Consider the following 23,823-nt stretch of genomic DNA (forward strand, 5'->3'; position numbering starts at 1 on the left):
CCTGTTAGGGTGGTGAGGCACTGGAATGGGTTGCCCAGGGAGGTTGTGAATGCTCCATCCCTGGCAGTGTTCAAGGCCAGGTTGGACAAGGCCTTGGGTAATATGGTTTAGAGCGAGGTGTCCCTGCCCATGGCAGGGGGGGTGGAACTTGATGATCTTAAGGTCCTTTCCAACCCTAACTATTCTATGATTCTATGTCCCTTCTTTCCCCCATGGTATTTACCCCAGCTGCCCAGGTTGCCTGGGAGTCTGTTTCTGTGACTCTTTCGTGTCCCTCAACTACACATGAGCCAAGAGGCACCACATGCCATGGCTGGCTGTGAGCTAAACGTGGTTTTGCACTAGCCCACAGGCCTAGCACAGCAGAGAGCTGATTATTTCACATTCCAGCCTTCTCTGCTATAGGGCACTGGCTTTTCCACTGAAGATAAATGAATTTAGGCAAAGATCACTAAACAAAAAAAAAAGGAAGACTGTAAAAGGTCTTGAACTTCCTGCCTAATGCAATATTTCTTCTACCTAAGATAGTCCACGTAGGCATCGCTAACAACCAGAGCCATAATGTATACCACAAATGCCCTGAAAAATAAGGTGATCTTTACAAACCACAGGAAAGGGTCTCTCAGAAAAGGGAAGGGCACAGAAAGCATTGCTTTCTGAGGAGCCCAATGGGAAATAACCAGACTTATAACCAGCTGTTTCATAAATCAAGGAGATCAGGCTCACATGCCACCATGATAATGTTACAAAGGAGAGGCCTGTCACACACAGTGCAAGTCCCAAATCTGGAGGACATTTCTAGTTTATCACAGTTATCTTGAATGGCCCCTGCATACTTGCATGCAGACAAGGCATTCTGCAGGACATGTGTACCACTTGTTGCCTATGGAGCACTGCAGAATAAGCAGCCATTCTGCTCTAGTACAAGCTGTGGATGGTTTCAAGGCATAGCTCCATGTCTAGAAGCACATTACTACAAACATGTCACAGAGGTCCACGTAAGGGGGAACAACATACATGAGGCTGGAAGAAAGCTCTCTTGGTCATGCTTGCTCTCACAAAGCAATCACCTGCTAGCTCTTTGTTACAAACTTGCATTATGAAGAGCAGCGATTCTCCCTTGGTGGGAGTACCAGAGCTGCAACGTTTACCAGTATTTCCAAGGGACTAAGTCAAGCTACCGTCTTCCATACGCTTCTCTTGTGAAAATACTTTGTCACCCATTCTCCTGCCTCTAGAAAGTTACGTTAAATAGTGATTCAGGGCCTCTTGCCTCTGGTGTTGCAAACTACTACAAATGGCTCTACACAACCCCCTTACTCATGGCAACCAAGGCAGCAGGAAAGAGAAAGCAACTTGCAGCACTGCACCTTAGAGTCTCTTCAAGGCATAGACCATAAAAAGAAAGCCTACAGAGGGTGGAAACAAGGACAGGTAGCCTGGGAGGGATACAGATAAATTGTTCAAGCAGTCAGGTTAGGAAAGCTAAAGCCCCAGTGGAATTAAGGCTGGCCAGGGACATCAAGGGCAACAAGAAAAGCTTCTGTAAGTACATGAGTGATAAAAGGAAGACTAGGGGAAATTTGGGCCCCCTCCAGAAGGAAACAGGAGATCCGGTTATCTGGGATATGGAGAAGGCTGAGGTACTCAATGACTCTTTTGCCTCAGTCTCCACCAGCAAGAGCTCCAGCCACTCTTCTCAAGATGCAGAAGGCAAAGACAGGGACTGGAAGAATGAAGAACCACCCACTGTAGGAGATGATCAGGTTTGAGATCATCTAAGGAACTTGAAGGTGCACGAGACTGGAAAAGGGGAAACATAACCCCCATATTTAAAAAGGGAAAAAAGGAAGACCCAGGGAACTACAGGCCAGTCAGTCACCCTGGTGCCCAGCAAGATCGTGGAGCAGATCCTCCTGGAAACTATGCTAAGACACATGGAAACTAAGGAAGTGATTGGTGATGCCAACATGGCTTCACTAAAGGGAAATTGTGCCTGACAAACTTGGTGGCTTTCTGCGACAGGGTTACAGCATTGGTGGGTAAGGGAAGAGTGACTGACATCAGCTACCTGGACTTGTGCAAAGCATTTAACACTGTCCTGCACAACATCCTTGGCTCTAAACTGGAGAGGCATGGATTTGATGGATGAAGCACTCGGTGGATAAGGAACTGAATGGATGATCACACTCGAAGAGCTGTGGTCAACTGCTCAGTGTCCAAATGGAGATCACTGAAGGCTGCGTTCCTCAGGGGTGGGTACTGGGACTGAGCCTGTTCAACATCTTTGTTGGCAACATGGACAGTGGGATCGAGTGCACCTTCATCAGGTTTGCTTACAACACTAAGGTGTGTGGTTCAGTTGATACGCTGGAGCGAAGAGATGCCATCCAGAGGGACCTTGACACTGTTGTGAGGTGGGAGAGCACAAATCTCATAAAGTTCAACCAGGCCAAGTGCAAGGTGATAAAGCATTCAGTTCTGGCATGCCTGACACAAGAAGAACATGGATCTGATAGAGTAAGTCCAGAGGAGGGCCACACAGATATCAGGGAGCTGGAGCACTTTTCCTGTGAAGACAGGCTGAGAAAGTTGGGGTTATTCAGCCTGGAGAAGAAAAGACTCTGGGGAGATCTTAAGAGCAGCTTCCAGTACCTAAATGGGCCTACAAGAAATATGAAAAGGTACTTTTCACAAGGGCATGTAGTGACAAGTGGTAATTACTTTAAACTGAAAGAGGGTAGATTAAGATTAGATATAAGGAAGAAATTCTTTACTATGAAGGTGGTGAGACAATGGGACAAGTTACCCAAAGAAATCGTGGCTGCTCCATCCCTGGAAGTGTTTTAAGGCCAGGCCGGATAGGCTTTGAGCTACATGATCCAGTGGAAGGTGTCCCTGCCTATGGCAGGAGGGTTGGAACTAGATGGCACGTTAAGGTCCCTTCCAACTCAAACCATTCTATGATTCTGTGTTTGGGAAACTGCACCTCTGAGATTTCTCCAGAAAATGAGAAAGAGCTATTAAATGAGTCCAGAGAGCTCAAAAACATTCTAAGAGATGATAAAGGCAGGTCAGCATTAACAACAGATGCACTGACTCCTCATCCAATTCTGCTGCCAGACGTAGGCAACCAGTCCATATGAGCAGTGGAGTTTTCTGCTCCAACTCCTCATCTCAAAACTGCATCTCTGAGGACTCCAGGTGACTGGGAACTGTAGCCTCCACCTTCCTCTGCAAACTCTCCTGGAGGAGGAAGGTTGTATTTGGGTGGCAGGAGACAAAAGAGACTTTTCTTGACATCCCTTCAAATTACTGATAAAGGCAACCAGTGCCACCTGAGAACATACTTATAAAGCTGTACCCTGACAGAGGCTAAAACATTTCCTTATATACATCTTTTATCCACTAAGACAAAAGCTGGCCTAGATCCAAATATGGCCCAAATCCCCCCGTATCTTGTCTTGGTGAGCAGCACTAGCCTAAAATCAAGCAGGTTTAGAGCCTTGCTACGATCAACACAGCTCAGTCCTGAACTGTTTTGTGCGTAGAGTCACCATTCCTCCTGCTGTCTCATGGTTTTCTGTCACCTTTTTACACTGATGCCATATGGTACCTCCAGTGCCACTGTAGCCCAGTCTGCATCCTGTTCTCCAGCAGTCTTCCCCGCGATATCTCTGGTGGGAAATGATCTTTCATCTTCCTCCCCACAGTCAAGCCATGTATTTCAGCTTGGCAGGACACAGCACTTGCTCTCCCTTAGGCTGGTGAGCCCAGCACTTGCCATGTCCCAGCAGTATTTCTGCCACTACCACACAGCTGCTTGCTGAGCCCAGTCTGATACCCACAGCTCCTCAGTAAAGAGAACTGCTCAGGAAGGAGGTCCCAGTCACAGCAGGACTTGTCGGACCAATCTGTCAAGAGACACAGCCTGCTTGAAACCCTGCATGGGATGGTGCCAGCTTTTCTTCTGAACACTTTACACCTCATCATTCAAGCAGCACACTCATAATTACACCTAAATGTGAAACACAAACTTTCTATTATTGTCTGGTTTTCATAGAAAACTGATAAATCATTCATTTCTTCTGGAGAGAGCACTCCAAGCCTGACACCCAAGACACAGGCTGGGAAAAAGAAAAACGGAATAAAAATGAAATACGATGAATTTTCAGCAGAGGTCTAGCTAGCACACATAGGTATGCATGTATGAGCCCTTATACTGGCTGCTCTGGTCTTCCCGGCCTTCACTATCTATCCTTTATTTTAACATAACTCCCTAACAGTTTCTTCCTTATCAGAGATGTGATATGAAGTCCAATCACCAGACCAGCTCAAATGCTCTTTTTTGCAGAAACCTAAGTAACAGGCTTTCCCAAGGTACTTTGTTGGGTTTTTTTTGGTGCAGTGAAATTAATAGAGATGTTGAGTGAAAGCACTGGCTGCCTCCTGCCCCTGCTGAAATCAGGAGCAGACCTCCTGTGGAAGGCAGCCCTGGGAAGTAGCTCTAATGGAAAACAGCCTTTACCACCCATGACAGCCACAGCGCTGGGATGCTGTTGCCACCTCTTGTGCCATATTCATCCTGGCACCACACAGATCGGGAGGAGAGTCGAATCCCATGGCCACGCTGCTGGAGTGACACCAATGGGTGGCTCTGTTCTGACCTCTCATCTGTATGCAATATGGCCAGCAGTGGGATACCTCTGCATTGCTGTGGGCTGGGGGCTGGGCAAGCAGAGGGGCTCAAAGAACATTTTAGAGGCAAATCCCCTGAGAACCACTCTTGCTGGGAGGGATCCAAGAGATCTGGATTAATTTGCAAGTTTGCTTTCAGTTTACTTCTTGCAATCTTACAGTAAACTGCCTAACCTTGTAGGCAAAAAAGTGAGATGCCAGGGTTTTCAGGTCACACTATGCTCTAATCTAGTTTGCATGTCCGGTCCTGTCATTAGCTCGAGGAAACATTAATCCAAGACAGTAGAAAAGAGGGAGTAAAAATTTGTTTCTGGAAATGCAATGATTCTAATGGCAAACGTTTGTTATCTAGACCCACAGCTGAGTTAAACTAAAACATATTATATTCCATAAAAAAAAAAAGTTTGAACCATATGTTTAGTCATTTGTGAGCTCTTGATCCTAACACACAACATAAGCTGCAATATCAGTGTCAGAAGTGCTTGATTTAAAGTATGAGAGGCAGAGTCACATGAATTCAAGTTAAAATCACTTCTGCAAGTCTGTGGATAGAGACTGCTGCACGGAGTGACAGGTACAGGGGAACAGATCCCAGTGTCTGCGCAGGAGGGGAGGAAGAGAAAAGTTTATTTCATTAAAAGTTTTTCTGTGTGATTGGCTAGGGATAAGACAATATAGCTGGGGGGAGGACTAAAACAGCTAACGAATAACACATGGTATGCTTTCAAAACATACAGCAACATGTGACATTCGTCTGCAAGTCTGGCACTGAGGAGCCTGTGGTCTGGCAGCAGTGAGAATTTCTGCTTTTTATTTCTTAAATCATCACAGGCATTTGAACTAAACCCCCCACCAAACAGTATGAAGGGAAGAACATAAAATCAGATTTTACGTACCGTACTCTCAGTCAGCCATTTTCTCAGTGGATTTTTATCCTCCAATTCAATTCCCACATCATTAAAGTGGTGCTGTCGCTTTAAAACACAACACGGGTCCGTGCCAAAGCCTGCAATAAGAATCACTGGCACCAAAACAGTCAAAGCACAGAGCTTAATTCTCTACTTAATAAGACAATTAAAGAAGAGTATTTGGATACAGCAGTCTGCAAGTACCAACACAGAGCACTGATGTCTCCAAAGGCATGTTGATCTGAAGGCTTTATCAGAAAGCATCTGTCGCAACCAGATGCCATCAACACCTGAGAGAAATGGGAAATAAAGTGGGTTAATGTGGCTGCAATATACACAAATGTTTGCACTGCCCAGGTCCCTATTTGAGCATTTTAGAGGGTACATGATAAAGTGCCCTGATGAAAAAATGCAAGTACAGTAATATAAACTAGAATATATGTACATAGCTGCCTTTGTTAAAAGATAAAGTAAAAAAATCTTGTGGAAATAACCCAAATTAAAATGTGTGTTGTGTATTTGATATCTTCACCTCCATAATCATAGGAAGGCTTCTAGGAAGCCTGTTTTTAAACACTGTGCTTTGATAGATGTCTTAATGTACATGGTTGAATTGAGGAACACAGATGAACACACGCACCAGTGATTACTCATATGGACTCTCTTGACCATATCTGTCTCTAAGTTTCCAATCAAATAATTCTCAGATGTCATCTCCTAGCCAGATTCATCCTGCAGAGCTGAACCAAAGCTAGAGAAAAAGGTAACAGCAGCAATATAAGAACTAATTAGTCATTTGATTAGCTGGCGAGAAGACAGAGTGCTGCAGTTCTGTGACCTAAAAATGCCACCAATGACCTAAAAACTCCATCTCAAGGGTGTCTGGAAATCTGTAACTTCCGGGGAGAGAAGGAGAAACGGATGATGCCTAAACTCCATCAACTCACATGAGATGTTGAAATAGCATAGACATTAAGTCAAGGAGAGGTGTGACATTTGAAGCAATCAGCCAGCACCTGCAGCACTGTACTTTGTTTGAACTGCTGCACCAACGGCTCCCAGTCCAGCCTACACGGAAGCTTCATGGTGATGCGTGATTTAGTGCACCCAGAAGGCATGCCATTTGGCGTGCAAGAAGTGCTGACCTCATCCTAGCAACTAACAACACATAGCAAGAGGGCAAAAAGACCCAAACAAAACCCCAATTGCTTCCCTTCTACTACAAGAGGGCTAACACCCAGCCAGCTCCAGCCACATCATGCCAGAAGAAGAAAGCAGCCAAGGAAAGGAGGGAAAAGCCACTGACATCCTGAGTGGTTACCATATTCACCTCCACTGGAGGGTCCTACATTGCACTGAGAAGATCCGCTCCTGGGTAACCCCCATGAATGTGCTTGTTATTTCACATACAACAGGAGAAGGACTGGAGTGAAGCCAGGAGGTTTCCTTAGGCTGCAAAGCTACACCTCCAACAGCAAAGGAGGAAGACACCAAAATGACCAGGACTAGGGATCCCAAGTTAATTTGTACCCCACTCCTTCAGCCTGAAAGCTGGAGCATGCCACCATCCGACTGCACTCAAAGTACTGAAGATTTCCAGCCTAATCTGAGGCAATGCCTCCCTGACAAACCATGAATGGGTGTGGAGGTATCCAAGGTGACCTGAAATAGCAGAATGGGCAGCAGAGAGCAACATCTGCTTGCTGTCAGTGAATTTCCCCACCAAAAAGCCTTCCTCATTTCCCACCTCCTTCAGCAGCTTGGATAGCCTCTGGCTCTTGGGTATCTGTACCCTGAGATTAAAGGAAACTGAAGCAAACCTTGGCAAAGATCCCTCTGCCATCTGCACCACTGGAAATGCCCTCTGGAAAGCAAAGGAGGAGCATCCCTAACTTTGCAAGCTCCTGGGAGAATGGTGCAACCTCCAGGACTGCCCCTTTTCATCCCCATCCCCTCGACGCAGATCCAGACCTGCCTTTCGCTGCTCACCTCCCCCCTGTGTGCTTTGTCCCAGAGGGATGAACTCACCTCCAGAACCAGTGAGTTTATCAGAAAAAGTCCAATGCAAGAGGCCTTGGAGTAAAATGCATGAGTAGAAACATTTTCTCAAATAGAAAACAGTGAAAGTGCTTCAGGAGGTCAGTCATTAGGTGCAGGCTTTGCTGAGACAATGCAACCCCAGAACACACAATGCTTTCCCCTTCATTCCACTTTCAAAAAAAAAAAAAAAGGAAAAAAAAAAAGGAAAAAGGAGAAAAGACCCAAACAACACACACAGAATCAAAGGCAAAACCATCAGCCATGGACATGGTTGGGTAACACATGTACTGCACTCATCTCTGTATTCCCTTATAGTTAGCAAAGTTAGGAATGCAGTTGCTACAGCTTACAAAATGAATTTAAGGTTTCCAAATATGCCTTACTGTGAATTGGAACAAACCCCTCTGAATGCTGAAATTCTCCACAAAAGGAATTTTAAAATAATTTCTTAAAGCCTACTGGAAAAGTACTTGTATCACTACTGTATTTCCTATGATGGAATTGTATTTAAAAATTTTAAATAAAAACTTACTTCAACACAAAACCTGTAAAAAATTTACTTTTTAACACTGTCAGAAATCTCACATCTCTTTTTTTTCTGCCACTTTTTGACAAAACTAACCTGATTTTGCAAGAGGATTCAGTATTGATGACGCCAAATATTGGAATATGACTCCATCAACTAACCCAAGTCAGGAAATACCAAAGCTGTGGTTGCCAAAGCAACATAATTAACTTGATCACGGTACATACACTGTGCACCATTTCGCAAATGTCCCTTTAGCACCCAGCTAAATCCTTGGCTTGAATGGTGCATCAGGATGAATTTCCCCTCCGAGTTCTTCAAGAACACACACAGCAAAAGAAGCTGTCAAAAATTACTAAAAGCCAAGTACCACTCTGGTCCTTGGCCAATGGTCCCCTGGGCTAGAAGAGGTCAAGGACCAATTCTTGAGTCTACTGCCATGACTAACACTGTAGCAGTCATGGAAACACATGGTCCTGTTGCATGGACCAAAGTCATTTTTGTAAAGCTTCACTTTTAATTCATCTACATTACCAAATTTAGGAGATTTGGTTTTTTTGTGGCATAATCAGCTAAGTTCTTACTACCTGGGTAGAGAGGTCCGGATGTGGGTGCTAAACCTTGACCCTAGGGCCACAAACTTCAAAACCTGAATGCTGCTGTCAAGTAACTCAATGTGTACAATGTATCAAAAATAAGCTTCTGTCTGTTCATTTGGAAAAAAAATAAAAAAAATAGAAAAAAAAACTGAGTGATGGGCTTTCAGCCTGTCATCAGACCATAGTGACCTCAATTTTTTGAGAAATAAAGTCAAAATCTACTCTTATCTTCAGAGATTCGAGATGTATTTATGTGTCAGACTTTCTCCCCCTTGTCCTTAGCCTTTGGGAAGCACACTAAAAATGATATCAAAGCCTGAAAACCCTATGATCACATTCACAGTCACCTTTGACCCAGGATGCCGATAGCTCTCACCAGCTCCTCGTCTCAATTCTCACTGTATGGCAAAGACAGCAGGTCTGGGAGAAGCTCTTGGTGAACTGTTCAGGACGAAATAAAGGCCACTTTGCATAGCAAAACCACACAGGCCTACTCCATTTTTAAAGGCCAAAAAACTTTACTTTGGCAGTTTTCTACTGCTTTATATCCTTGAAGAATGTTTTACCAGCATCTTCCTCTCCCTTACACACAAATGTTTGATTATTCTCTTTGAAATGTCTCTGTAACATCTACAGTAGTAAGATGCTGAATGCAAACACTGATTGATTCTTTCTTAGCCATCAAATGTGCTTACACAGCAACTACACACAGCAAATGCTCACAAATCTCACATTTCACGTTTAAAAATATGAACATGTAGTGGGTTTTTTTTACTCAGACATAATGAATGAGCTTAAATATTAGAACTTGAAATTATTAAGTAAATCATGGCACCTGTAAAGCTTTTATTTGCATAACATTAATTCATGATGGCATGTAAAACAAATTCATCATTCCCACTATATTGTAGTCTGATTTATGTTGGAATTGGAAAAAATAAAAATCATGAGCACAAAATTATGTTGACAAGATGTACGTGCTCTTCGAAGACCAAGATTTTTTTTCTGAATCATCAAAACAACTAAATTATGGGGAAGAAGGCTGGGAGAAAGCATCTTTAAAAATGAATAACACACTAGTGTCACACACACACTCTTCAGTTATTAATGTCAAGCATGGTGAAGATACTCTAGAAAATCATTACCATTCATAGCTACTAACAGCCATTAAATTTCAATCAATTCAACTTAACACAAGTGTACTTCAGCAGCCCTTACAGTTCCTTATAGAGGTGGCTCAGAAAGTCCTGACTTATTGCATTGTCCGCTGCACAAAGAGGCATTGCTGAGGATTGCCCTGAAAGGGAGCTATCTTGGTGTTGGAAGCTGATGCTCTTTTAATACCGTTGCAATCAACAGACCTTGCTTTTAAATAAGGCATGAAAAAAGGGCTCTAATAGGACTCCACAGGTCTGTATGGAGGGGAGCAATATGCTGATTTCAGCTAAGGATGCCGCTTTCCTAGCTAGGAAAAAAAATAAATAAAATGTTGGGAAGTTTTTAAGGGGGTTGCAATGATTTTTGGTAACAGAATCAAACTGATCAACACAGCGCGACACAGCTTCCAGGTGATCCACTTGCTTGAAGGATGTAATTACTAAATGTACATGACATTTAAAGAAGAAAAGGATTTAAGTTTCAGAGATTGGGTATTTAAAGCTCCCAGTGATTAATACAAGCCACAGTGCTTGTATATGACAGTATCTTGTACTTACCTGAATTACATTTGTAACACTTGAAGTTTTTTCACTGCTGCTGCACGAATTCAGCTGTGCAGCTGACCATTCCTTGCAGATCCTGGGGAGAACCAGCCAGACCACTGCACAGTACTTGGCACCTCATGGCAGGGGTGAGGGACTGGGACCACAGGGGGCTTATCAGCCAGGAGCTGGACCTACACTGGCTTCCACTGTGCAGCACAGGATCCCAGAGAAGGCATGGTCCTCTAAAGAGATTTCAGTAGTTTCATTTGAATGAATTATCTACACTAAAATCAGTAAAATCCCACATTTCACAGGGGACAGAAGATTTTTTTTTTTTTTTTTAACAGGAGCCCATATTTTCCCATAAGGGCTCATTCTGCCTCGCACAAAACCCTTTCTTCAGATTTAGAGTTAGTTTGAGATTGCAGGTGTGTATTCCTACAGAACAGACAGTCACTCAGTGCACAGATGTGCCATTACTGCAGCTGAAATTACAAGCTTGAGTATGGATGCCCTTTTGTGGCTTTTAGCTCATCCCTTAAAAGTATCAGCATTGATGGTACTACTCATCACAGGAGTATTTGGGACTGTTCTACAGAACTCTATGGTTTTCCTTCCCCTGGGGTTTACACTTTAGCATTTAACATAGGGGAGCAGTAAAGTTCTTTGGAATCAAGAAACATCCGAGAAATCTCTCAGACAGATACATGCTCCATTTTAACTCATTTCCCTACACTTACAAGCTGCACCAAATGCAATAAAATTAATGTTAAAAAGGGTCTTTATTGAAAAATCTTCCAGTGACAGGATCAGAAAGTGCCAGAGTTCAAGTAAATCGTTCCATGGAAAATGTTAGCAAAGCTTAATCATAATGAAAGCCACATTTAATTACAGCTTTTTAAGTCCATCTGGGAAAAAAGAAGAGACTTAAATATGTCACCTGAGATGATCTAGATACTGAAACTATTTGTAAGTTAACAAAAGCATTTGCATCACAAAGCACTCTGGGGCAGCACCACGGCAAAGCAGATGTGTAATGAACAAGGATCATAGCACCAAAACAATCAGGATTGTAAATAACTGCTGTTAATCTGCAATCATTTAAATTTGGGTTTAATCGCTAGGCAGCAAATACATTTCATTCTTGAAGAGGTAAATGCTCTGTGGAATACACACTTAAATATATTTAGAGGCAGAAGCTCCACAGCAAAGAATCTGAATATGAGGAGAGCAGAGAAGAGGCAAGGAGTAGGGCTGGCTTTGACATTAGATCAAACATTAAACAAACTTTTCCCTGGAAGGGAATTAATAATACTGCCATCCCCACTGTATGTACTGTAAGTGCTGCAGGAGGGACACGATGCACATGGGAAGCGAGAAGGTAGTGACTATAGAACAAAATTCAACCTAGTGTAATGAATAAAAAGTTCCTTTTATTTCTCTGTTGTTTTTGGTTCATTAAATTTTCCACAGATTTGCAGAGAAGAAAACGTGATCAATAAACCTTGACAAAAGTGAACATGTGAAAAAGGCGAGAGAAAGGCACAGGAAGATAAAAGTGATATCCCGATCACAGATTTCAGAGGCAGATGACCAGAGCTTTGGGCTGCTGAATAATCTGAATAGACCATCATTTCTTTACAGCCTTTTACTTTCTTTTCCCTGACTGTTGGAACTCTTCATTCAATACAATAGTAAATGCACTAAAACTTTTTTCTTATGCTAATGGTCGAAATGGGGCGCTCACAGTTAAAACACACTTCCCACAAACTTGTTTTCTTAAAAAAAAAATAATTAAAAATAAAAATTAACCCATTCAAATTAAACTGTCAAAGACAGCTTAACGCTTACTTTCACCATTCCTCAAAATTAATGGTTTTCTCCCCAGCAGATACAAAGAGAAAAGACTTGAATAAGGATAAAGCTGCTAAATTCTTTTCATATGAAAAGAACACTTAGAAAGTAAGAAAGAATACATCCAGCACAAAGAACCTGGCACCTACAGTTCTAATTTGTATTGTTTCCTAATGGAATATTTATAATTGCAGAAAGGTGACAGCCAATTGCAAATAATTGTGAAACAATGAGAGAATATTCACCAGAGACTAATATATGTGGGCAGCCGTGCCCATGACAGTACCAGAAATACTGCCACTCGAGGAATGCTTCCACTCATTACAACAGGAGCCCAAAGGTGCCTATTTTTGAATGCTTTCTAATTTTGATGACCATTTCCAGGCACCGAGGCCTCTTTTTCATGAGGACTGAATATTCACAAATCCTAAAGAGTTTTTATGTCTCTGAACTTCTGAATAACAGGACAACAACTTTCCTGTTCCTTCCCTGATGCACATTTCAGCTTTTGTATACTTGGTTTTGTTTACAAGGAGTTAAAGAGTGTGGGGTGTGGTTATACAGTATGCAAGCATGAACGAAGAAAAGTTCTGTGGCCTCTGCTGGACTTACACATCTAATATGTATTCACTCACAGCTGGAAGTGGCCTGCAGAAAATTAGACCTGATTACCCAGTGTTTCCATTCCAGCCACTTGTTCACAAGGGAATCTTGCCATTTTGCCTCTTTGACTATCAAGATAACCCAACAAGATCAATTCTGTTTAGTTGCACATCAAATAACAGTTAATTTCTAGAAGATGCACCTTTATGCGATCTGCTGTACAAAAGTGTCAAGAACTGTACACGTTGCATGCACATATATGTGTGTACATATAAGTAGAAATGCACAGGTTCGTGTTTTATTTACCTTTGAACATGATGCCTTCTTGCCATCATTCATACTAACACTCATCCTTCATTATTTAGTGCTGGTTTAATTATTCCCAAATACCTCCTGTTGTTTTGGTTTTCTTTAAAAGGGCCCTGGCAACAGAGCTCAAGCAAACCCTAAATACCACTTAATGCTTTGTGGCAAGTTGTCCAAATGCGCAACTGTTTAAAATATTTATCCAGGTATATAAGGGGGTTGTGCAGCCCTCGAACAATGCCCTGGAATCTTTCCCATCAGTAAAAAAGCAGATGAAAAGCAGAGACTGCTTAACCTCAATGCCTCAGCAGCAAGTGAGAAGTGCAAATATCACATTTCTATAAAGCCCTGGAAGCTTCATAGAAATGGAGTGGCAACTAATTAGTTTGATGCTATAGTCACATCTAATGTTCCTAAGTAGCTTCTTTGAAAAAAGCTGGCTGCCTTGAAATCCTTGGCCAGATTATTAAGTGGAGGCTTTGTCATGGAGCAATAGATAGGTGTTTGCTGCACAAATGCATACAGATTTTGGTGACTGCTTACTGAACCCACTGCCTCCACTAATCTGCACTGGAAACTTCACTATGAACAGAGCACTTCTCACGAGTACAAAAGCATGGAGTATCTGTGTACCTTTCAGACTACAGGGCAAACAACTGGCTTACAGTAGGCCACCAAAAACAGGGGAAGGTGATTAATCAAGTGTTCTCCCTAATTACAAGCAGAGAATGAGGACAATGATACTGGTATTAGGTCAGATGCTCTACCATAACCTTAAATAAAAAAAAGATAAGGCCAGAGAACTGGAAAACTCATCAGAAAAAGTCGAAGTCTCTAAATAAAGTATCAGAATCATGAAAAACGTATTTTCAAGTTATACAATCCTGTAATGAATGCGTAACTTTCCCTGATCACACAGCCCCAGAGCCTGTACAGCTTCTATGCAAACGTGCCACTGAAAGGAAAGTTGTGGTACAGACCTTTAAGATCATTAGAATCACAGAAACTATAGCAAAAAATAGCTCTTTGCCATAAAAGTTTAAGCTGGTTTTCAAAACAATGCCAAAAATCCTGGTCATTCTATATATGCTGCAAAAAGACTGTGTTTTGTAAGTGTGACTTCAGTGTGCCATTGGGGAATGCAGGCTGTTGTGTACTGGATGTATGAGGTCAGGTTCTGTTTTCTTTTATACAAATATAAACTGGAGTAGCTGTATAGTAGTAGATTTATACTGGCATATGCATCTAGTTCACATTCTTCTGTGGCTCTAATTTTTCTCTAAATGAATGATCTAACACAAGCAGTATTTGTCCATCTGTATACATCCCCCCTGACATACTGAAAAAAGACATTGAAGTTGGAAACAGTCCTTGAGATCTGTTTTCCTTTGAAGAAGAGCAGTTGCATTTCTGGGCACTTCAAAGTCACATACTTTAAGCAATAACAACATTTGAGATGAAGTGAATCTTACCTCACCTTGCTTTAAAGATTAGCTCTTTCACAAACATGCACTAGAGGCTCAGCTATACATATACCCATAGATTAACAGTTCATCTTCAGTGGATCATGCACTTCTCAGTGCCACAGATAGGTCATATTTTCAATCAAATGACATTTTTTCAAGAGTTGTTTACAGTGGAAAAGCCATAATGAATTTCATTCACTACTTAAAAAGTTGACAGTTTTGCAATAACATTCAATATGACACTTTTATTGCAATTCAGAGTTTGACAGGTGTCAACATTTCCTGAAGTTCCAGCCAAAATATGAATTACAATATCCACTCATCAGAAAAGTTGAACCAAACCAATTCACGCTGTAGTTGCTGTATGCAGCAATTATCATGCATTTCAAACAATTATTTAATAGGATCCCCTTTTCCCAGTGAATGTAAGTTTCTTTTCTAGTTAAGTGAATCAGAAGTGAATGGGTTTTTTGTTGGTTTGCTGAGTTGTTTGGGGTTTTTTTAAAGCAAGGTAGCTAGAACAAACATATCAAATCAGCAATTCTTCTAACAAATCAGTCTCTTCCACCTCTGTATATTCTGAATTTCATAGCTTATTTACTTTTTTGGCACCGATTCCAGAGTGCATGCCAATACAGTATTTGTTTAAATGCTGTTTTATGCAGCATGCTAGTCAAACGTTTACTTTCAAATTCTTGCACATCCCAAGAGTCTCAGTTGCAAAAAAAGTAAAATAAAATAAAATGAAAGTGACGAAGACTGGCAGGGAGGGGGCTGACAAAGTCCCACAACTAGCCCCTTTATCTGTGGCTGGGAAAATACAAACACGATACGCCAATAAAACGCTAATTTCTATTCTCACCGAGGCGGACACCCAGGTTTCCAGCCCCTGCGCTGTAAGGAACACGAGGGCAGCTACAGGCAGCCCCAGGCTTCACTGCCTCAGTCCCGGTGACTCCCACACCTGGGCGTTCGCTCACCCCGGCACCGGGAGGCCATGGCGGGCCCCGGCCTGGGCTCACCCGGGGGCGCCGGCAAGGCACGGCCCTGCGCAGGGGGCATGGCTTTGCGCGCACTGCGCCCGGCCACCGCGCCTGCGGAACAAGAGCAGCCCCGTCCCGACAAGTTTTGAAGCCCAGGCTTCAGGTTAGCAATACATAAATTAATGTATACATCTATGTAAAAGCCCGTAACAGTCTGGAAAGCCGGCAGCGTGGCCAGCGGCGGGACCACTGATTGATAAACCGTCCCAAGCCCCGGCGCTGGAAAAGTCAGGTTTCCCAGGAAATGATGGCAATCACTTGAGGCAGAAAAAGCATCTAGCTGAGCCCATCTCCCTCCCCTCCTCTCTGATTGTTTTAAAGCCAATGAGTCCGGGAGAAGAAACTCTCAACTCTCTAAGTCCTTAATAGGATTGGAGTCCGGGTCTCTCCAAGCCGCTCCTCATCACACAGGGATCAAGTTGCAGCAGGGAATTTTTTAAATTCCTCAGCAAATATACTTGTCGAAAGATTGCCCCTCCCGAGGGTGACAGGGAGGAGGGGGGGCAATTTCGGTCCTTTTTCTTTGAAAAGACAAGCTCCCTGCTGGGTTTGGGGAGCCCGGCCGTCCTTCGGGACCCGGGGCAAGGCTGTCCCGGCGGCGGCTCGGGGCTGGGACTGTCACCGCAGCGCCCGGGAAAACGATCAGGGAGGCACAGCCCAGAGTTCGGTCTCGGGGGGATCGGGCCGATGGGGGCACACGCCAGGCACGCACACGTAAGAGACACAGAGGCACACGCGGCGCACTCGCCCTGCTCACCTGCAGGGGGGACCGGGGATGGGACCCCCCCAAGGACACCCACTGCGAGGAGACCCCTTCGCGAAATCTCTACTCTCTCTCAGCCCACCCAACCCCGACGCAGGGTACCTCGACAAAACTGGGAGGAAGAAGAAAAAAATATATTGAAAAATTATTAAAAAAAAACCACAATGAAAAGACACAATAAGCATCAACTTTACCCAAAAAGCGGAGCAGCAAGTTTTCAGCAGGCGAGCCGTTTCTGCGGAGCGGAGCTGCTCCTCCGGACCCCCATCATAAACTTGGGGGAGGGGGGCGTGGGAGGGACTTTCCCTCCGTCCTTCCCTTTTGTGCCTCTCCCCCTGCTCCGCTCCGCTCCTCGCCAAAAGCTGCCGCGAATCCCGGCTGCGGCGCGATGTTCTCCGGATGCTGCCGCGGAGCAGCTCCGCGGAGGCGGGCGGGAAGGGAGGGAGGGAGGGAAGGCGGGCTGGGGAAGGCCGGGGGCAGTTTGGAGAGGTGCGAGGGGCCGCGGTTGTAGGGCGGCTCCTGCTGCCCATCAGCACGGGCCGGCGACGGGACACGGCGCGCACACATATTACATGCTTCTAATATAGATGGTGTATATACACACACTCATACATACACACGGGTTGAAGTTGAGCAGCCTGCAGGAAAGACGCTGGAGCGCTTTCAAGCTCCGACACAGGAGGGAAACTGGCTGTAGGGCCTGTTTTCTCTCCCACCCATCCTTACCTTCCCCCCCCTCCCCCCCCGCCTTCAAATAAGAGAAAAAAAAGGGAAATCAAAGCCTTCCCATCTTTTCGGCGCGGGAGCAGCGGAGCGCTACGGATCCTCTCTCCTCCCCCATCTTCTTTCATATCGGATAACCCCCTCGCCTCGACGAACCTCACCATTTTGGATGAGGGTCTCTCTCGCTGCGGGGTGGGATCCTCTCCCCTACCCCGGCCCCGGAATGCCGCTCCGAGCGGGGCCGCCGGCAGCACTCCCTCGCCCCTGCTCAGCTGGAGCGCATCTGCCACGAAACCACAAAAATCCCGCGTCCTCGGGGAAAGTAGCCCCCTTCCTCCTCCAAACGACAAAAGTTTGGCCTTGTGCAGATTCCCTCGCGCAGACGCGGGGATGGTTTTCCTCCGACTTTGGTGTTTTGTTTGTTTGGGGTTTTTTTTTGTTTGTTTGGTTGTGTTTGGGTTGGTTTTTTTCTCTTCCCCGGGAGTTTGCGCCACTCTTCAGCCCCCCCACCCCGCCGGGGTCGGAGGCAGCGAAGTCCCGCGAAGCATCTCCGCGCCCGGGCTGTTGCTGTAACCTGGAGGTGAGCCAGCCCCGGCCCACGGGCGCTTCAGCCTCCAGCAGCATCTTCGCTGGGAAAAGCGTTCATTAAAGACAATTCCCTAAACGCGGTAACCGACCTCACCGGAACATGGAAATCTAATCCACGTAGTTTGGACCGAGGCTACAAAAGGAGAGGAAAAAGAGCTTCCAAAAAGTGCCCCGTTCCGACCCCCAGTATCTTTGCTTTCTCCACTGATCTGGTGCATTAATAGTGGTACCAATGACAAATACAGCAGTTTTAACTTGGACTCTGGCCAGATTGGGCTTGTTACTTGATTTGTTTTGAATCCTTTAGCTATGGAATTTATCTAAAGTTTAAAACATAGTCAGATACTGCTGTGGAGGGTCACTGAGCTGTACCAAAAACAAGCTGAAACTCGTCGTATCATCAGGGTATCTGACTCCAACAGGATTACGGCCAGTACCATAGCAACCACATGCCACATCAGCCCCCAGCTTCACTTTCAGTCCCTTGGGCAGTGTTAACATTTGCCAGCGGATTTGCCCTACACTCAACCCAGGTCCAGGCAAGTAGAAAACGTGCTTTATGCTACTCAGAAACTTTCCTCTTTTAGCCTGTGCAAAGCAACCTAGCTGGACTCCAGGCTCCATGCCACAATTATCATCCTAAAAACTTGATACCAGTCTGGGGCTTTCTGTCTGAAAGCCTGCACACCTCTATTTCCTTTTTTTTTTTTTTTCCTTTGCTGGGGAGTGGGGCATGGCATTAGAAGGCTGCAGCACCAACTTTTGACTATTTCAGGGCAACAGCTGACTTCCAGGCACCCCCAAATCCCATTTATTCCATTCAGATAGCTTGGGGAGAACTGTGAGGCAACAGGTGCCAATCACCAACAATGCAACTTATTAGAGGGTCAAAAACTAGCAGTAGCATGCACCCACTATGTCACCCAAAGAAATTCCCTTCTCTCTCCATGGTACGCACGCAGTCCATGCTGGCACAGCAGCTCACCCTTACCCCATGCACAAAATTTTGTGCTGACAGGAGTTTCGTTGCACCTCCTACAGAAGAGTACCATGCAATTGAGAAGGGGGCTTTGGTTACCAGAAGCAGGAATAAACCAAGTCTTTTATCTCCAAAAAACAAAAGTCCACTTGTATTCCCAGGTTATTTTACCAGGGAAAGATGACCTAGCAGCCTGGGTGGTGGGTTAGAATAAGATGATTTTATATGATAAGGGAAGCTGGCAAAAAATTAACATTAGATGCATTCTAAATTCTTGCTTCATAGTTACAAACACAGGTATATCCAGACTGTTGGCCTAGAAGATTTTTAAAATCAAATGAAGGAATAATTAAAGGATTAATTCAGAGAAGTTATGCAGGTAAGGACAGTTTTCCTTTCTAGAATTCATACTTGTGAATCCTTTAGAAAATGGTGATTTTTAAGCCTGAAAGGAAACATCTCATTTTTGTCAGAAGGATGATGGCTGGCCACGGCCAGAGTTTTTTGGGAACTTTGAGTTGGCTTTTACATTATCTGACTGCTGTAGCTCATCCATCCTTTCCTCTCCTGCTCTGCTCATTGAACTGCCCTCTCTTAATCTTCCATAGGTGTCCGAGATTAAATAGATGACAGAATGACTGACATTTGGTATACATAAAAGAACCAAAATATAAACAAGAGGTCAAAGTGCAGCTCTTCCCTATGGTCTTCCCTCCTGCTCTTGTACAACCTGATAGCGATGAAACCAAGTAGCAATATAAAGACATATGACAACGTACACTTACTATACCTTGCTGTAGCATGAGTGTGTGGATATAGAGGATACATTAAAAAATGTTCTGGTCTAAGGGAAGAGTTTTTTAATCACAGTTTAAAAAGAAGCTCTCACGATGGTGAAAGATTGACATACCACCAGGTCCAGGATTGCTAATCTGGGATCTGTCCCACTTCTGTAAGGTCAATGGAATGAATCTGAAAGACTAGCCTCAAAGGGGACAAATGTGGCTTTTAAAATGTTTGATACAGTTCTGAAAGAGTACTGTAATTTTTTATTAAATAAGATATTTAAACAAAGCTGTTGAAAAAACAGTGGGGGATGCTCCTTTCTGTTCTATTCGTGTCTATAGGATTTATTTCTATAATGATAAATTAAAGCTATTTGAATATCCCAAAAGATACTCACATGTAGAAGCTACGAGAAAAAAAATCTCATTTAAATATGCCTCTCTTTTAGAATGAAGAAAATAATTACATGTGGGATGATCACTAGGAGACAGAGGCCTAAAATCATGTTTTGTGCAACTCATATCTTTATGATGTCTGGTTTAAGTCCAAGTGGGACTTTTTAAATCTAAGTGGGATTTAAATCCAAGTGGGACTGTTTAAATCAGTTCTGCCCTGATTTAAACAGCTGTACCAGCTCTGGGGTCAATGAAATTGCACCAAGTCTGATTGCACCCTGTATTTGTAGTATATAATTAATCACAATGATATTTAATACGTTAATAATGTCATGTGTAATGCTGGCTCAGAATTTGTTAGGAGAATGGGTAAGATTTTTTTTTGCACAATACATTCCCTTCTTTTTTTAAAGTAGCCCTGTTACCTGGTGGAACCAGTAACTGTGGGTAGACAATGAGACAGTACTCATCGGGATGATATGCAGCTCTGATTCCTATCTGCCTCCATGTATGTGTTGTCTCTTGTTTAAAGCTTCAGTGGTAAGTTCCTCGAGGCAGGTGCCATCTTCCTGCATTCTACATTTTGATTAAGGCCTATTTTATTCTTCCTCTTTCCCAAGTATATCTGAACTATAATTTCAATACTAATTCCCTGATACCTTTTTTTTTTTTTTCTTATTTTTTTCCCCCCACTGGAAGGATCCATTCTTGACAGATTTAATCTGTATTGGGTCATTAATATTGAGCTAATGCGATAAACTCTTTTAAGGTTTTTCCATGATTATGGAAGGATACATCCATGCTACATCAGCAAATGAGGTGTTGCTTTTATTTACTGCAAAACTGGCCTGGAAGCCTGCCTTTCATTTCAGAGAGCATGCAAGATCTTATTCAACTTTAAAACCAAATTGAAATGTCCTGCGAAAACAGGACCTTACTCACATGGCTACATACACTGAAATTACTGCTTGTAAAACAATAAGCAAGTCATTTGAACATGCATTCACCATGAACTAGGAATGCACATGCCATCTGTTTACCTGTCTTAGCAGGACAGAAGCTTCTTCTAAATGCACAGAGCCTGTCATGTCTGCACAGTTTCAAGAAGTGTCACACTTGCTTCTGCTCTTCGCCAGACCCAACCTGTTCTCCAATGGTGAGAGGTCCCTTCTCCCATTCAGCTCTGAAACAGGAAGCATGTTTTGCTGTAGGAGTAGGGACTCCAAGCTCCAGCAACCAAATTACAGAAAATTTAACATGGAAAGCTTGGGTCTGGGTCTGTGCCTCTCACTGTGTTTCTAGTTGCAGAAAAGCAGCAGTACATCATGCTTACCTGAGGAAAGGAGAATAAGCGGCACTAGAGAAGCATTGCACTTTGGCATGGATGTGAAAACAAAATGCACAGATTCTGAGGAACATTCTTTTCTCATGATCCTTTGCAGTTTCTCATTCTTTATTCCTCTTCTCCCTGTCCCTCTAACTGCAGTCCCTTTTGACAGATAGGGAATGGGCTACAGGGCTATGCCTACCTGGGGGTTTGAGAAAGCAGACAGGCAGCCCACCAGCCTTGCAGGGACTTCTGGACTTCATCTGTCCCCAACAATGCTTGATTCAATGAGGAGACAGATAACAATTTTCCTGCCCAGGGCTGGTTGGGTTACTCAAAGTGTGTTGCCTTTTTAAAGGGAAGAAAGGAGAGCAGGGCGAGGGATACAAAACCTGGTTAACTAGGGTACCTGTATGTGGCATTGTGTGAAGAATTGCAAAGAACTGGAGTTAGCAGCGTACAGAAAGCAAAACTCAGCCACTGATAATGAGATCTGTTGGAAGCTATATTTATATTTCATGAGGGAAAGCTAAGGAAAATACTTTTCATTCACTCAAGGAAGAGAAAATTTCTTGGGATTTGCAGAAAACCAGAAATCCCTGTCTGTACAAAATGTGTAATCTAGTGCTTTACACATTACACTACATGTACACACTGTGTATCAATATACATATGCTGATGACCAATTTGCATGGATTTGCCCTGATGAAATATTATCTACAGTGGCCAGTGATTTTAATAACAGTTTGTGCTTTCCACCAGAAAAAAAAAACTCCAAAACATTATCCTTTTAACCTTTATGGCTTCATAATTATTAATTAGGATGTCTAACGCTCATCCAATGACAGATAAATTCACCGATAAAGCTAGAAAGGAAATCCTGATTCCTAGACCCAAGTTCAGGCTACTAGATGGTGCTGTCCCAAGAAGACTTCCTCTGTCAGAGCTCAGTCTTCTTTCCACTGCCTTGACTTTAGGAGTATATAAAGTGAAAACATCTCACCTTATTTGCTTTTGTAAGTCACTTTTTGTAAGTCTTTTGGAGGAATTGCAAATCTTCTAGTTGAGTTTTCAGCAAAAGCATGGACTGCCACACTAGCCGTAGTTTTAGGAGGCCGTAAAGGAGTAAAATGATTAGAAACAAGAATATGACTATATCAGCCACATCTAAGAGTTCCTGGGTACTATGGCCCCTGAATATAAGATCTCCAAGGGCTGCAGAATAACAGCCAAAGTTGTATAAATGCTAAGAATTTTGCAAGAGGCTCCTAATTTTGACTGCTCAAATTTTCAGAGGTAGCTTGCCTTCTTTGAAAATAAGGTGTCTGTGAGTTATCTCAAGTCAGGCACCTAAAATACCCATTCTTTACTGTAAATCTTGACTAATGTCTTATGATGATGAATAGAAAATGTGGTCATGGGTATATGAGGCTGCTGGCTGAACAGCATGACGTGTCTGAAGACTCTATCAAGGCAATGTGAATTTCCATTACATTTGTTGAATAAATAAGTGACATCAATATGTAGAATCAGAAGGACCCCAAATCCATAAATAACAGCCCTCCTATGTACTGCCCACAGAGGTCCAGCCTGGTTTTGCTGAAGAGACAAGTAATGCTTGCAATCATACCTAATATATTTCAAATTGGTTATATTGTTTATAGATTGCTTATGTCAAAACTGGTGAATTCTCCCGTGTGCTTTAGGATTTATGCATTCTAGTTCTTTGAAAGGTTTGTTCTTATTTGTTGCTACCTGCAAAAATATATCTCTTGGCCCCAATTCACAGTGGAACAATGTTAGGTCATTATTCCTTGAATTGTTAGGCTGTAAAGAAGCAATTTCTCACTAACCTGTGACACAGGAAATTGTGATTCTGATGTCAGGTCATTTCTGGAGTTCCCTTTTACAACAATCTGTTTTTCTGTCAGCAAATGACATTTATGTATTATTTTCAGAAAGTGTAGGCTTCAGTGTTTTTTGTATGTGTACATTCAGTATTTCTCTTCTGCTTCTTATTCTGCATAGCCTGGAGTTTTAATATATGATTCAACTGATAAATAAATATATTTTGATTGATAGTGCAAATACCTGGTAGCTGGTACCAGCTACCTTAAAGTACTTCTCAGAATAGTTGAGTTTCCTGCTTTTGTTTTTACCGAGATTTCTTTTATGAAGAATTGCAATGAATGAATAATGCTTGGATACTCCTTTTCTCTGGCTTCTCTGCTGAACTTAATGTGCTGCTCAGTGCTCTTCACAACAGGAACACAACCCAAACTGCCACCACAGCAAGATTTTATACCCTGTTTAGCAGGGTTTGATGTTATGAACCAGAATCGCTACTATAGTTCAGACCTTCTTCTGACAAGAAAACAGGTATGTTTTGTCAACACACTGCAGCCTAATGCAGCTGTTTTATTCTACTCATTTGAAATTGGGTAACATGTAAAACATTTGACAGATGACAGTATGCATATGTTTTACCAATAAGTATGCATATTGACTACACAGGA

At 43.1% G+C, this 23,823-nt stretch overlaps 1 protein-coding gene across 2 annotated transcripts in view; it reads right to left on the reverse strand.

Annotated features, from left to right (window-relative positions):
* Positions 1-16,925, reverse strand: part of GLI2 (GLI family zinc finger 2) — a 197,000-nt gene extending 180,075 nt beyond the window's left edge. For both annotated transcript variants that reach the window (XM_061370108.1, XM_061370107.1), the window contains exon 1: positions 16,704-16,925. The gene's annotated coding sequence lies outside the window, so the exon portion shown is untranslated. The remainder of the gene's footprint in view (positions 1-16,703) is intronic.
* Positions 16,926-23,823: the final 6,898 nt, after the last annotated feature.

The sequence above is a fragment of the Neopsephotus bourkii genome, unplaced genomic scaffold, assembly GCF_033783945.1.
Source record: "Neopsephotus bourkii isolate Nb327-2 ecotype Australia unplaced genomic scaffold, CSIRO-AGI_Nbou_v1 NB_1526, whole genome shotgun sequence".
In the NCBI taxonomy this organism is placed as follows: domain Eukaryota; kingdom Metazoa; phylum Chordata; class Aves; order Psittaciformes; family Psittacidae; genus Neopsephotus; species Neopsephotus bourkii.